The sequence below is a fragment of the Procambarus clarkii genome, unplaced genomic scaffold (genome assembly GCF_040958095.1).
Source record: "Procambarus clarkii isolate CNS0578487 unplaced genomic scaffold, FALCON_Pclarkii_2.0 HiC_scaffold_131, whole genome shotgun sequence".
Classification (NCBI taxonomy): domain Eukaryota; kingdom Metazoa; phylum Arthropoda; class Malacostraca; order Decapoda; family Cambaridae; genus Procambarus; species Procambarus clarkii.
The window spans coordinates 622669-635747 of NW_027189164.1; the positions used below are offsets into that span (position 1 = coordinate 622669).

At 42.6% G+C, this 13079-nt stretch overlaps 2 non-coding genes across 2 annotated transcripts; both read left to right on the forward strand.

The window, feature by feature from the left end:
* Positions 1 to 2024: 2024 nt before the first annotated feature.
* On the forward strand, positions 2025 to 2144 carry LOC138360941 (5S ribosomal RNA). The gene has a single exon (XR_011226717.1). It is a non-coding gene; the product is annotated as a 5S ribosomal RNA (ribosomal RNA).
* An 8160-nt stretch (positions 2145 to 10304) lies between these two features.
* On the forward strand, positions 10305 to 10423 carry LOC138360934 (5S ribosomal RNA). Its single transcript, XR_011226710.1, has one exon. It is a non-coding gene; the product is annotated as a 5S ribosomal RNA (ribosomal RNA).
* The last annotated feature ends 2656 nt before the right edge of the window (positions 10424 to 13079 follow it).

Below are 13079 nucleotides of genomic sequence, written 5' to 3' on the forward strand. Positions count from 1 at the left end.
GCGAGAACCACACTATTGGGACAAGTATGCAAGGCCCAATTTTCCTAACAAGCACAGTTTAATTTTGTTATTTTCGAACATTTCTTTCCAAATTGGTTTATCCAATTAACAGTATTATATTAAGATCATGAATTGCTGGGTTAGGTTAGGTTAGGTTAGCTTTAGCTTAGGTTAGGTTAGGTTAGCTTAGCTTAGCTTGGGTTAGCTTAGGTTAGGTTAGGTTAGCTTAGCTTGGGTTAGCATAGGTTTAGGTTAGGTTCTGATTAACATTTTCTATGTTAGATTTAACTCAAATTCAAACAATTGCAGTCATTCGGCTGTAGTCAACTTGCCTCTAATAGGTGCAATTTTGTCTAACAAGACTATTTAGTTTTGTGTGCATATATATATATATATATATTATATATAATATATATATATATATATATATATATATATATATTAATATATATATATATATATATATATATATATATATATATATATATATATATTATAGCTTCAAGACTCCGAACCAATATAGAAGCATCAAGAGGAAGTGCTTGTGTTATGGGCCCAATAGGCCTTCTGCAGTTACTTCATTCTTATGTTTTTATTCCCATTGGTTCGTGTTTTATCTTGTGTAAATGTCAATCACCTCACCCAAAACTTGGTACCATATCACCTCACCCATGATGTGTATATATATATATATATATATATATCTATATATATATATATATATATATATACTATATATATATATATTATATATATTATATATATAATATACAGAGTAAATCTACCCCAAAAGTAATTATTTATTTGTCTACAAACTAAACTCTTTTTGGAATCATATGAGGCCCCCTTCCACTGAGGGGGGAGGCCTGGATGTTTATTGTCATGTGTATTCATTGCTGCTTGCATGTCGTCGTTTATTTTGCCTTTGTTGTTTTTCTTGACAGCTTTCTTTGCCTTGGGTGGTTTGGGAGATTTGAAGCTCTCCTTTATTTTGGGCTTTTTTGTTCCCAACAACAAGCTGCTGCTGCTGCTTCTTTTCAAGGCTGTAGGTGGTTTGTTGCTTGTGGCGGCTTTCTTTGGGAGGTTACCAACGGCCTTCTTTTGCTGCTGTAGATGGTTTCTTGGTTGTGGTGGCTTTCTTGGGAGTTTAGAACGGCCCTCTTCTCTGCTACGGCCAGCTTGAATGATCCACTAGCTCCACTTCCCTTGGTCTGAACAAGAATGCCGTCAGCCACTGCTTTCTTGAGAAATCTTCGGATGTAAATGGCGATCTTGGCAGACCTCGACCTTTGTTGTTGGCAACAACGTACTTCTTGATTGCTTGGTAGAGACGAGCCCTTACGGTCTTTTGAGTGCTGCGACCGCGGCTAGAACCATTTGACTAGTTTTCGGGTGAGCAACCTGGACGCGAGGTTTCCTGGTGGTGGGCCACCACAGCAGCAGCAGCCGCAGCCCTTCTTGGTAGGCTTTGCTTCTACCATGATGATGATGAGATAACCAAGGTGATGAGAGGACGCTCCGACAGTCACGGGGGAATGATGCTGCCAGCCCGCTTGAGCCGAACCTATTTATGTGCCGGCACGGTACAGAAGCTGCAACCTGGCAACTCGTCCACCAATCACGACGGTTGGTTTTACGGCTCCGAAACCTGGATCCCATATCTTCTCTAAAATAGAAGCATTGTTCATGTTCTTTGTTAAAAGTATCATTAAAGCAGGACAGATGAGGACAAATATCATAAAAACTGAAGAGCAGATGAGCACACACATGTATGTATTACAAAAGAAAATCCACAAATTCATTAGAAATTGGCAGGGTAGGCTGAGGAAGTAGGTAGATGTAAAATGTCTGTAAATGGCGAAAGAACATAAACCCAAGACTGAATAAACGATGTTAAATATCCATGCAAGGAGACAAAAATATGTTAGGATACAATTACCATTAAGACACCACAAGAAGGTCCGTATCCTGCCGTGATGACTAAAAGAGTTGGTTATTAGCCAACAATGTGTAGGCAGTCTCATGCCAACGGCCCATACCACGTTGAGAACACCGCTTCTCGTCCGATCAGCGAAGTTAAGCAACGTTGGGTTTGGTTAGTACTTGGATGGGTGACCGCCTGGGAACACCAAATGCTGTTGGCTAATAATGTTTTTTGTTTGTTTTGTTTTTGTTTCGTTGTTGTTGGTTTGAATGGCTGGCTGGCTGGCTGGCTGGCTGGCTGGCTGGCTGGCTGGCTGGCTCCACGGGAAATTCACGAGTTGTGTGGAATAAGGCCTGGTAAAATGAATTAATATGTATGTCATGTTTAAAACAAAACTCGCTTAATATAGTGTGTGAGGCTTTATACAAAAACAAACCAACCAAACAAAACATGTTGTATATATATATATTATATATATATATATATATATATATATATATATATATATACTATATATATTATATATATAATATAGATATATATCATATATATAATATATATATAAGCTTAATCCGGGTTTGAACTCGGCAACTCCAAGAATACGCATCACTTATATAAACTTTACCACTGGCCACTGCAGGACACTGATGCTGAGGTATCAATTTAATGACGTAAATGCCCATTTCCACAAATAAATGATAATTTAAAAGTAGTTTGTATGTACAAATCTTTTCTGTTTAAAAGGCTACAATATCAGTTACTGATATAATTTGTGTTAATGTTTCTATACCCACAGGAAGGCATGTTTTTGCTTATATGTAAGGGGGACGGAGAGGATCCACAGACCATCATTCACCTTCCCCCCCCCCCCCCCTCCCACTACTACTACCACCACCACCACCACCACCACCACCACCACCACTACTCACCACTACTCACCCCCAATCCACCACCATCACCACACCACAATCACCACACCACACCTACCGAAACCCCCCCTAACACATCAACCCTCCCCCCCAATCAACAGGCGAAATAATAACCCTCAAATGCCTGCCTGCCTGCTTCCTGCCAAGCCAGCCAATACTAACGGTCTTCTCAGAAAGAAAATCTCTTTGTATCTGTATTACTTGATGAAATGTATGATTCTAATAATGAAAATAAATTGTTATGTCGGTTGTATGAGCATAATGACCAATATGCACATGATATGAATGAATTAAATAGTGTAGTTTTAAGTAATTAGGTTGTAGACACATTAAGCGGATATGATATTTGACGCGTCCAGAAACTGGTGATTTTTGGTTAGTTTTTAAATGCACCACCACCACCACCATTGCTTCCCCAGAGCCTAATTAAGGACCGGTAAAAGGAGTCAATATGTATGTCATCTATAAAACCAAAGAATGAATAAAAACACACACACACAAACCTACATAATAGTACTAGGAAGATTGTATGGCATAAAAAAAAAAAAGTACTCCCATTTGGGTCGTTTGAACTCGCGACTTCCCAAAACACCAGCCACACACCTTACCACCCAGCCACCATAGAGTTGGTATAATTGTGCAACTTTAGTTATAAAACTAAAGTTCTTATTGTCTCAAATCTTATTGTCTGTTCTATGAAAAGGCATGATGTAAATTATGTATTTTTTGAATGATTGAATTGTAGGCACATTAAGCGGATTTCGATATTTGATATATCCAGAAAAGGTGATTTCTGTTCAGTTTTAAAATGCATCACCGTTAACGCTAAAGGACTGGTAAAACGACTCGATGTTTGTCATTTTTAAAATAAACACTAAAACTAGGCCCTTAACATATATAATGTTTGAATATAAATTGAATGCATATAAATACAAAGTGGGAGTGGCTGGCTGGCTGGCTGGCTGGCTGGCTGGCTGGCTGGCTGGCTGGCTGGCCTGGCTGGCTGGCTGGCTGGCTGCCTGCCTGCCTGCCTGGCTGGCTGGCTGGCTGGCTGGCTGGCTGGCTGCCTGGCTGCCTGCCTGCCTGCCTGCCTGCCTGCCTGCCTGCCTGCCTGCCAGCCTGCCTGCCTGCCTGCCTGCCTGCCTGCCTGCCTGCCTGGCTGGCTGGCTGGCTGGCTGGCTGGCTGCCCGCCCCGCCCGCCCGCCTGCCCGCCCGCCTGCTTGCCTTGCCTTTGCCTGTCCTGTCCTGTTATTGCCTTGCCTTCCTTGCCTTGCCTTGCCTTGCCTTGCCTTGCCTTGCCTTGCCTTGCCTTGCCATTGCCTTGCCTGCCCTGCCCTGCCTTGGCCTGCAGCTGCTGGCTGGCCGTAAATCAACTCTTAACAACACCACACCACACCACACCATCACTCATCACCCATCACCCACCACCGGCCCCAGTCTCCCCAGCCTCTCTTATATACCCGAGCAGGCCCTTTAAATTATTTGAATTGTTGCACTTCGGCCAATGGCACGATCGCTGCTGCTCAAACATATTCTGGTTCACAAGTATTATAATATATTATATTATATTATATTATATATATATATATATATATATATATATATATATATATATATATATATATATATATATATATATTATTCATGAAACACATTAAAACCTTGATCATTTATTCATTCATTACGTCTAGTGAAGAATTGCTTTTGTTCATTTGTATGATTAAAAATTGATAGAATATGAATTCCTCGCTTAAAGTAAAATATAAAATATATATTGGATTTATATGATTGGTTAATATTCCAAGTGATGCTGAATATCCCCTATAATTTTGTTTTGTTTGTTTGTTATGTACACATTCCAAATGAAATCAATATAAATGTTATTATTAATGTTTGAAAGTTGATTGTCTACTTGAATCTCTCTATTAAAGTGTGTGTGGCTCCGGATGGAGCCTGGTTATGGTATTTGTCGTGGTGGGTGGCAGAAGTGCTTACTTCTTCTCTGTCTTCTTTGGCAAAAGAACTGCCTGAATGTTTGGAAGAACACCTCCCTGTGCAATGGTTACGCCAGACAGAAGTTTGTTGAGTTCTTCGTCGTTGCGGATGGCCAACTGCAAGTGACGTGGGATGATACGGGTCTTCTTGTTGTCACGTGCGGCGTTACCGGCGAGCTCCAGAACTTCGGCAGCGAGGTATTCCATGACGGCTGCCAGGTAGACAGGAGCGCCAGCACCGACGCGTTCGGCGTAGTTGCCTTTACGCAGCAGACGGTGAATTCTGCCCACGGGGAACTGAAGTCCGGCCCTGCTGGAGCGAGACTTTGACTTGCCCTTCACTTTGCCTCCCTTGCCGCGTCCTGACATTGCTGCTGCTGTTGTGGGTTTGTGGTGTTTTATGCCGGCCCGCAGATCGAGCTTCGTGTTATATACCCCGCTCAGGATCAAGGGAGTCCGCCACTGACCAATCAGCGCGCTCCGCCACGCGACCCGCTCTGAGCTGAGTCGCGAGCGGGATATAAAAGGAAAGCTCGACTCGCGCAAAAGTTCATTATTGTATCGCAACGCCAGCCAGCACGAGCATCATCATGCCACCCAAGGCATCTGGAAAGGCTGCCAAGAAGGCCGGAAAGGCCCAGAAGGCCATTGCCAAGGGCGATAAGAAAAAGAAGCGCAGGAGGAAGGAGAGCTACAGCATCTACATCTACAAAGTGCTGAAGCAGGTCCACCCCGACACTGGTATCTCTTCCAAAGCCATGTCGATCATGAACTCGTTCGTGAACGACATCTTCGAGCGCATCGCCGCCGAGGCTTCTCGCCTGGCCCACTACAACAAGCGTTCCACCATTACCAGTCGGGAGATCCAGACGGCTGTAAGGCTCCTGTTGCCCGGAGAACTGGCCAAGCACGCCGTCTCTGAGGGCACTAAGGCCGTCACCAAGTACACCTCCTCCAAGTAAACGGCTTACTTACTGCCCTGTGGTGGTGGCTTGGCCTCAAACCAACAAACTCGGCTCCATTGGAGCCACACTTTAATTTCTAAAGAGATTGTGAGTGTTAGACACCAATACTATTATAACAAAAACCTCTGTCACTGAAAGCAAATAGCTATAAAATGAGAATATTTATGAAACTGTCTGTGTGTGTTTCTCTCTCTCAGTCTCTGTCTGTCTGTCTGTCTGTCTCTGTCTCTGTCTCTGCATGTCTCTCTCTCTCTCTCTCTCTCTCTCTCTCTCTCTCTCTCTCTCTCTCTCTCTCTCTCTCTCTCTCTCTCTCTCTCTCTCTCTCTCTCTCTCTCTCTCTCTCAACACACATATAAACACTCGGTATCTTTTTTCTAGAGATTAGAGATTCATTGTTATGTTCCACATTAGGATTACTATGCAGGCCACCCTCTTAAGGTTTGAAAATGTCAAGAAAACGGTTAATTTAAAATGTCATCTCCTAACTTAACAGATTAAGCCAGAGGACCAAAAACAGAATAAAACAGGACAGGACAGTATGTCACTTATACAAGCTGCTTTTATTTCTAGTACAGTATGACAATTTTTTTTTTTTTTTTTTTGGAGGGGGGGGGGGAGGATCCTTGGCAGTGCATAAGAATGAAAAGCGACGGCGTTTTGTTTGTAAGAGGACAGGTTGTACTACAAATGACTTGATTTATTGATATCACGTGTACAGTGTATGTATGCCACCTAAATTATTGTATTTATTTATTTATTATATGTATAGATGAAGGTTAATTCATATGACTGATGCTAGGAATGTCTGAAATCTCCTTAGAAGGATATTTTGGCCCTGAGAAGGGCCGAGTTTGGTGTATACTAGGGTGGTCGTTTTAGCTTATGCACGCTCTCCACGGATACGGCGAGCAAGCTGAATGTCCTTTGGCATGATGGTGACACGCTTGGCGTGGATGGCACAGAGGTTAGTGTCCTCGAAGAGACCGACCAGGTAAGCCTCGGATGCCTCCTGTAAAGCCATGACGGCAGACGACTGGAAGCGAAGATCGGTCTTGAAGTCCTGGGCAATCTCGCGCACCAGACGCTGGAAGGGAAGTTTCCTGATGAGCAACTCTGTGCTCTTCTGGTAACGACGGATCTCACGCAGGGCGACCGTTCCGGGCCTGTAACGGTGAGGCTTCTTCACGCCCCCTGTGGCAGGAGCAGATTTGCGTGCTGCCTTGGTGGCCAGCTGCTTACGAGGAGCCTTGCCTCCCGTGGACTTGCGAGCAGTCTGCTTGGTGCGAGCCATGGTGAACAACTGTGGTTTGTGATGGCCGGCGCCGAAAAATTTTTGCTTATATACGCCGTCTCGAGGCGCTTGCTCGAGCGCCATTGGCTGCTCGACTCGCCTACGTCACCCCGTTGCCCCTCCCCTCCTTCCTCTGGCTGCAGCCAACAGGCAGCTCACCTCAAACACTATTATCGCTGATTTTGCTCTATTTTTTGGATTTGTGCAAAAGTCATTTCACAGAGACGTGAAACAGACGAGTAGGCAACTGCAGTTTTGAAAGCGTTGTGAGAAAGCCGTGTTTCTGCTCGAGTACAAGCATAAAGTAAGGACAGGCAGGAGTTAGGAGTTGCCATGCTACAAGTACGTCCGCTTGACGGGATATAGTCTGGGGAAATCGTGCCGAAATTTTATTATTCACACAACTTCAACACCATGACTGGACGCGGCAAGGGAGGCTCGGAAAGGGTGGCGCCAAGCGTCATCGTAAGGTGCTACGTGACAACATCCAGGGCATCACCAAGCCCGCTATTCGTCGCTTAGCTCGTCGTGGCGGCGTGAAGCGTATTTCGGGTCTCATCTACGAAGAGACCCGTGGCGTCCTGAAGGTGTTCCTCGAGAACGTCATCCGTGATGCTGTAACCTACACGGAACACGCCAAGAGGAAGACCGTCACTGCCATGGACGTGGTGTACGCTCTGAAGCGCCAGGGTCGTACCCTCTACGGATTCGGCGGATAAGAGCTTGGCTAATCCATCGATTCCACCCACCACCACCTCAAAACGGGACCTAATTAGGTCCCTATACTTTTTTACTGAAGGGCTTAATAGACGATAACATAAATTGTTTTGATATCAGCTAGCACATTGGGTCTTATGAAATCTATTTTTTATCCTCGCATGCTTAAAGGGACTCTGATTGGGGAGGGAGGGGTGGGGGGGGGGGGAAGGTTTGTTCCGTTATATACTAGCAGAGCAGGATCATTGGTGGTGGTGGGGGGGGGGGGGTGAGGGAGAGAGAGAGAGAGAGAGAGATCTTTCCCAACTCTTCCTTTTTACATGAGTGAGCTACCCGTTTTATTCATTTTATCCTTCTCAGAGCTGTTTTGATAGTATCCAAATGATGGTAAATGAAAAGGGAGGACACGAATATCTACCCAGAATTCAGGACTGGCAATCGATATGCATGTTTGAGTGCGAATCTTTTTCTCTCTCAACTTAGGTATACGTTTATGTCGTACCTAAAAGCGAGAACCACACTATTGGGACAAGTATGCAAGGCCCAATTTTCCTAACAAGCACAGTTAATTTTGTTATTTTCGAACATTTCTTTCCAAATTGGTTTATCCAATTAACAGTATTATATTAAGATCATGAATTGCTGGGTTAGGTTAGGTTAGGTTAGCTTAGCTTAGGTTAGGTTAGGTTAGCTTAGCTTAGCTTGGGTTAGCTTAGGTTAGGTTAGGTTAGCTTAGCTTGGGTTAGCATAGGTTAGGTTAGGTTTGATTACATTTCTATGTTAGATTTAACTCAAATTCAAAACAATTGCAGTCATTCGGCTTGTTAGTCAACTTGCCTCTAATAGGGGCAATTTGTCTAACAAGACTATTTAGTTTTGTGTGCATATATATATATATATATATATATATATATATATATATATATATATATATATATATATATATATATATATATATATATATATATATATATATATATATATATATATTATAGCTTCAAGACTCCGAACCAATATAGAAGCATCAAGAGGAAGTGCTTGTGTTATGGGCCAATAGGCCTTCTGCAGTTACTTCCATTCTTATGTTTTTATTCCCATTGGTTCGTGTTTTATCTTGTGTAAATGTCAATCACCTCACCCAAAACTTTGGTACCATATCACCTCACCCATGTATGTGTATATTATATATATATATATATATATATATATATATATATATATATATATATATATATATATATATAATATACAGAGTAAATCTACCCCAAAAGTAATGATTTATTTGTCTACAAAACTAAACTCTTTTTGGAATCATATGAGGCCCCTCCACTGAGGGGGGAGGCCTGGATGTTTATTGTCATGTGTATTCATGCTGCTTGCATGTCGTCGTTTATTTTGCCTTTGTTGTTTTCTTGACAGCTTTCTTTGCCTTGGGTGGTTTGGGAGATTTTGAAGCTCTCTTTATTTTGGGCTTTTTGTTCCCAACAACAAGCTGCTGCTGCTGCTTCTTTTTCAAGGCTGTAGGTGGTTTGTTGCTTGTGGCGGCTTTCTTGGGAGTTACCACGGCCTTCTTTGCTGCTGTAGATGGTTTCTTGGTTGTGGTGGCTTTCTTGGGAGTTAGAACGGCCCTCTTCTCTGCTACGGCCAGCTTGAATGATCCACTAGCTCCACTTCCCTTGGTCTGAACAAGAATGCCGTCAGCCACTGCTTTCTTGAGAAATCTTCGGATGTAAATGGCGATCTTGGCAGCCTCGACTTTGTTGTTGGCAACAACGTACTTCTTGATTGCTTGTAGAGACGAGCCCTTACGGTCTTTGAGTGCTGCGACCGCGGCTAGAACCATTTGACTAGTTTTCGGGTGAGCAACCTGGACGCGAGGTTTCCTGGTGGTGGCCACCACAGCAGCAGCAGCCGCAGCCTTCTTGGTAGGCTTTGCTTCTACCATGATGATGATGAGATAACCAAGGTGATGAGAGACGCTCAGACAGTCACGGGGGAATGATGCTGCCGCCGCTTGAGCCGAACCTATTTATGTGCCGGCACGGTACAGAAGCTGCAACCTGGCAACTCGTCCACCAATCACGACGGTTGGTTTTACGGCTCCGAAACCTGGATCCCATATCTTCTCTAAAATAGAAGCATTTGTTCATGTTCTTTGTAAAAGTATCATAAAGCAGGACAGATGAGACAAATATCATAAAAACTGAAGAGCAGATGAGCACACACATGTATGTATTACAAAAGAAAATCCACAAATTCATTAGAAATTGGCAGGGTAGGCTGAGGAAGTAGGTAGATGTAAAATGTCTGTAAATGGCGAAAGAACATAAACCCAAGACTGAATAAACGATGTTAAATATCCATGCCAAGGAGACAAAAATATGTTAGGATACAATTACCATTAAGACACCACAAGAAGGTCCGTATCCTGCCGTGATGACTAAAAAGAGTTGGTTATTAGCCACAATGTGTAGGCAGTCTCATGCCAACGGCCATACCACGTTGAGAACACCGCTTCTCGTCCGATCAGCGAAGTTAAGCAACGTTGGGTTTGGTTAGTACTTGGATGGGTGACCGCCTGGGAACACCAAATGCTGTTGGCAATAATGTTTTTTGTTTTGTTTTGTTTTGTTTCGTTTGTTTTTGTTTGAATGGCTGGCTGGCTGGCTGGCTGGCTGGCTGGCTGGCTGGCTGGCTGGCTCCACGGGAAATTCACGGAGTTGTGTGGAATAAGGCCTGGTAAAATGAATTAATATGTATGTCATGTTTAAAACAAACTCGCTTAATATAGTGTGTGAGGCTTTATACAAAAACAAACAACCAAAACAAAACATGTTGTATATATATATATATATATATATATATATATATATATATATATATATATATATATATATATATATATATATATATATATATATATATATATATATATATATATATATATATAGCTTAATCCGGGTTTGAACTCGCAACTCCAAGAATACGCATCACTTATATACACTTTACCACTGGACCACTGCAGGACACTTGATGCTGAGGTATCAATTTAATGACGTAAATGCCATTTCCACAAATAAATGATAATTTAAAAGTATTTGTATGTACAAATCTTTTCTGTTTAAAAGGCTACAATATCAGTTACTGATATAATTTGTGTTAATGTTTCTATACCCACAGGAAGGCATGTTTTTGCTTATATGTAAGGGGTACGGAGAAGGAATCCACAGACCATCATTCCCCTTCCCCCCCCCCCCCCTCCCACCTACTACTACCACCACCACCACCACCACCACCACCACCACCACCACTACTCACCACTACTCACCACCAATCACCACCAATCACCACCACCACCAATCACCACCACCACACCTAACCGAAAACCCCCTAACACATCAACCCTCCCCCCAATCAACAGGCGAAATAATAACCCTCAAATGCCTGCCTGCCTGCCTGCCAGCCAGCCAATACTAACGGTCTTCTCAGAAAGAAAATCTCTTTGTATCTGTATTACTTGATGAAATGTATGATTCTAATAATGAAAATAAATTGTTATGTCGGTTGTATGAGCATAATGACCAATATGCACATGATATGAATGAATTAAATAGTGTAGTTTTAAGTAATTAGGTTGTAGACACATTAAGCGGATATGATATTTGACGCGTCCAGAACTGGTGATTTTTGGTTTAGTTTTAAATGCACCACCACCACCACCATTGCTTCCCCAGAGCCTAATTAAGGACCGGTAAAAGGAGTCAATATGTATGTCATCTATAAAACCAAAGAATGAATAAAAACACACACACACAAACCTACATAATAGTACTAGGAAGATTGTATGGCATAAAAAAAAAAAAAGTACTCCCATTGGGTCGTTTGAACTCGCGACTTCCAAAACACCAGCCACACACCTTACCACCCAGCCACCATAGAGTTGGTATAATTGTGCAACTTTAGTTATAAAACTAAAGTTCTTATTGTCTCAAATCTTATTGTCTGTTCTATGAAAAGGCATGATGTAAATTATGTATTTTTTGAATGATTGAATTGTAGGCACATTAAGCGGATTCGATATTTGATATATCCAGAAAAGGTGATTTCTGTTCAGTTTTAAAATGCATCACCGTTAACGCTAAAGGACTGGTAAAACGACTCGATGTTTGTCATTTTTAAAATAAACACTAAAACTAGGCCCTTAACATATATAATGTTTGAATATAAATTGAATGCATATAAATACAAAGTGGGAGTGGCTGGCTGGCTGGCTGGCTGGCTGGCTGGCTGGCTGGCTGGCTGGCTGGCTGGCTGGCTGGCTGGCTGGCTGCTGCCTGCCTGCCTGCTGGCTGGCTCTGGCTGGCTGGCTGGCTGGCTGGCTGCCTGCCTGCCTGCCTGCCTGCCTGCCTGCCTGCCTGCCTGCCTGCCAGCCTGCCTGCCTGCCTGCCTGCCTGCCTGCCTGCCTGCCTGGCTGGCTGGCTGGCTGGCTGGCTGGCTGCCCGCCCGCCCGCCCGCCTGCCCGCCCGCCTGCTTGCCTTGCCTTGCCTGTCCTGTCCTGTTATTGCCTTGCCTTGCCTTGCCTTGCCTTGCCTTGCCTTGCCTTGCCTTGCCTTGCCTTGCCTTGCCTTGCCTTGCCCTGCCCTGCCTTGGCTGCAGCTGGCTGGCTGGCCGTAAATCAACTCTTAACAACACCACACCACACCACACCATCACTCATCACCCATCACCCACCACCGGCCCCAGTCTCCCAGCCTCTCTTATATACCCGAGCAGGCCCTTTAAATTATTTGAATTGTTGCACTTCGGCCAATGGCACGATCGCTGCTGCTCAAACATATTCTGGTTCACAAGTATTATAATATATTATATTATATTATATTATATATAATATATATATATATATATTATATATATATATATATATATATATATATATATATATATATATTTATTCATGAAACACATTAAAACCTTGATCATTTATTCATTCATTACGTCTAGTGAAGAATTGCTTTTGTTCATTTGTATGATTAAAAATTGATAGAATATGAATTCCTCGCTTAAAGTAAAATATAAAATATATATTGGATTTATATGATTGGTTAATATTCCAAGTGATGCTGAATATCCCCTATAATTTTGTTTGTTTGTTTGTTATGTACACATTCCAAATGAAATCAATATAAATGTTATTATTAATGTTTGAAAGTTGATTGTCTACTTGAATCTCTCTATTAAAGTGTGTGTGGCTCCGGATGG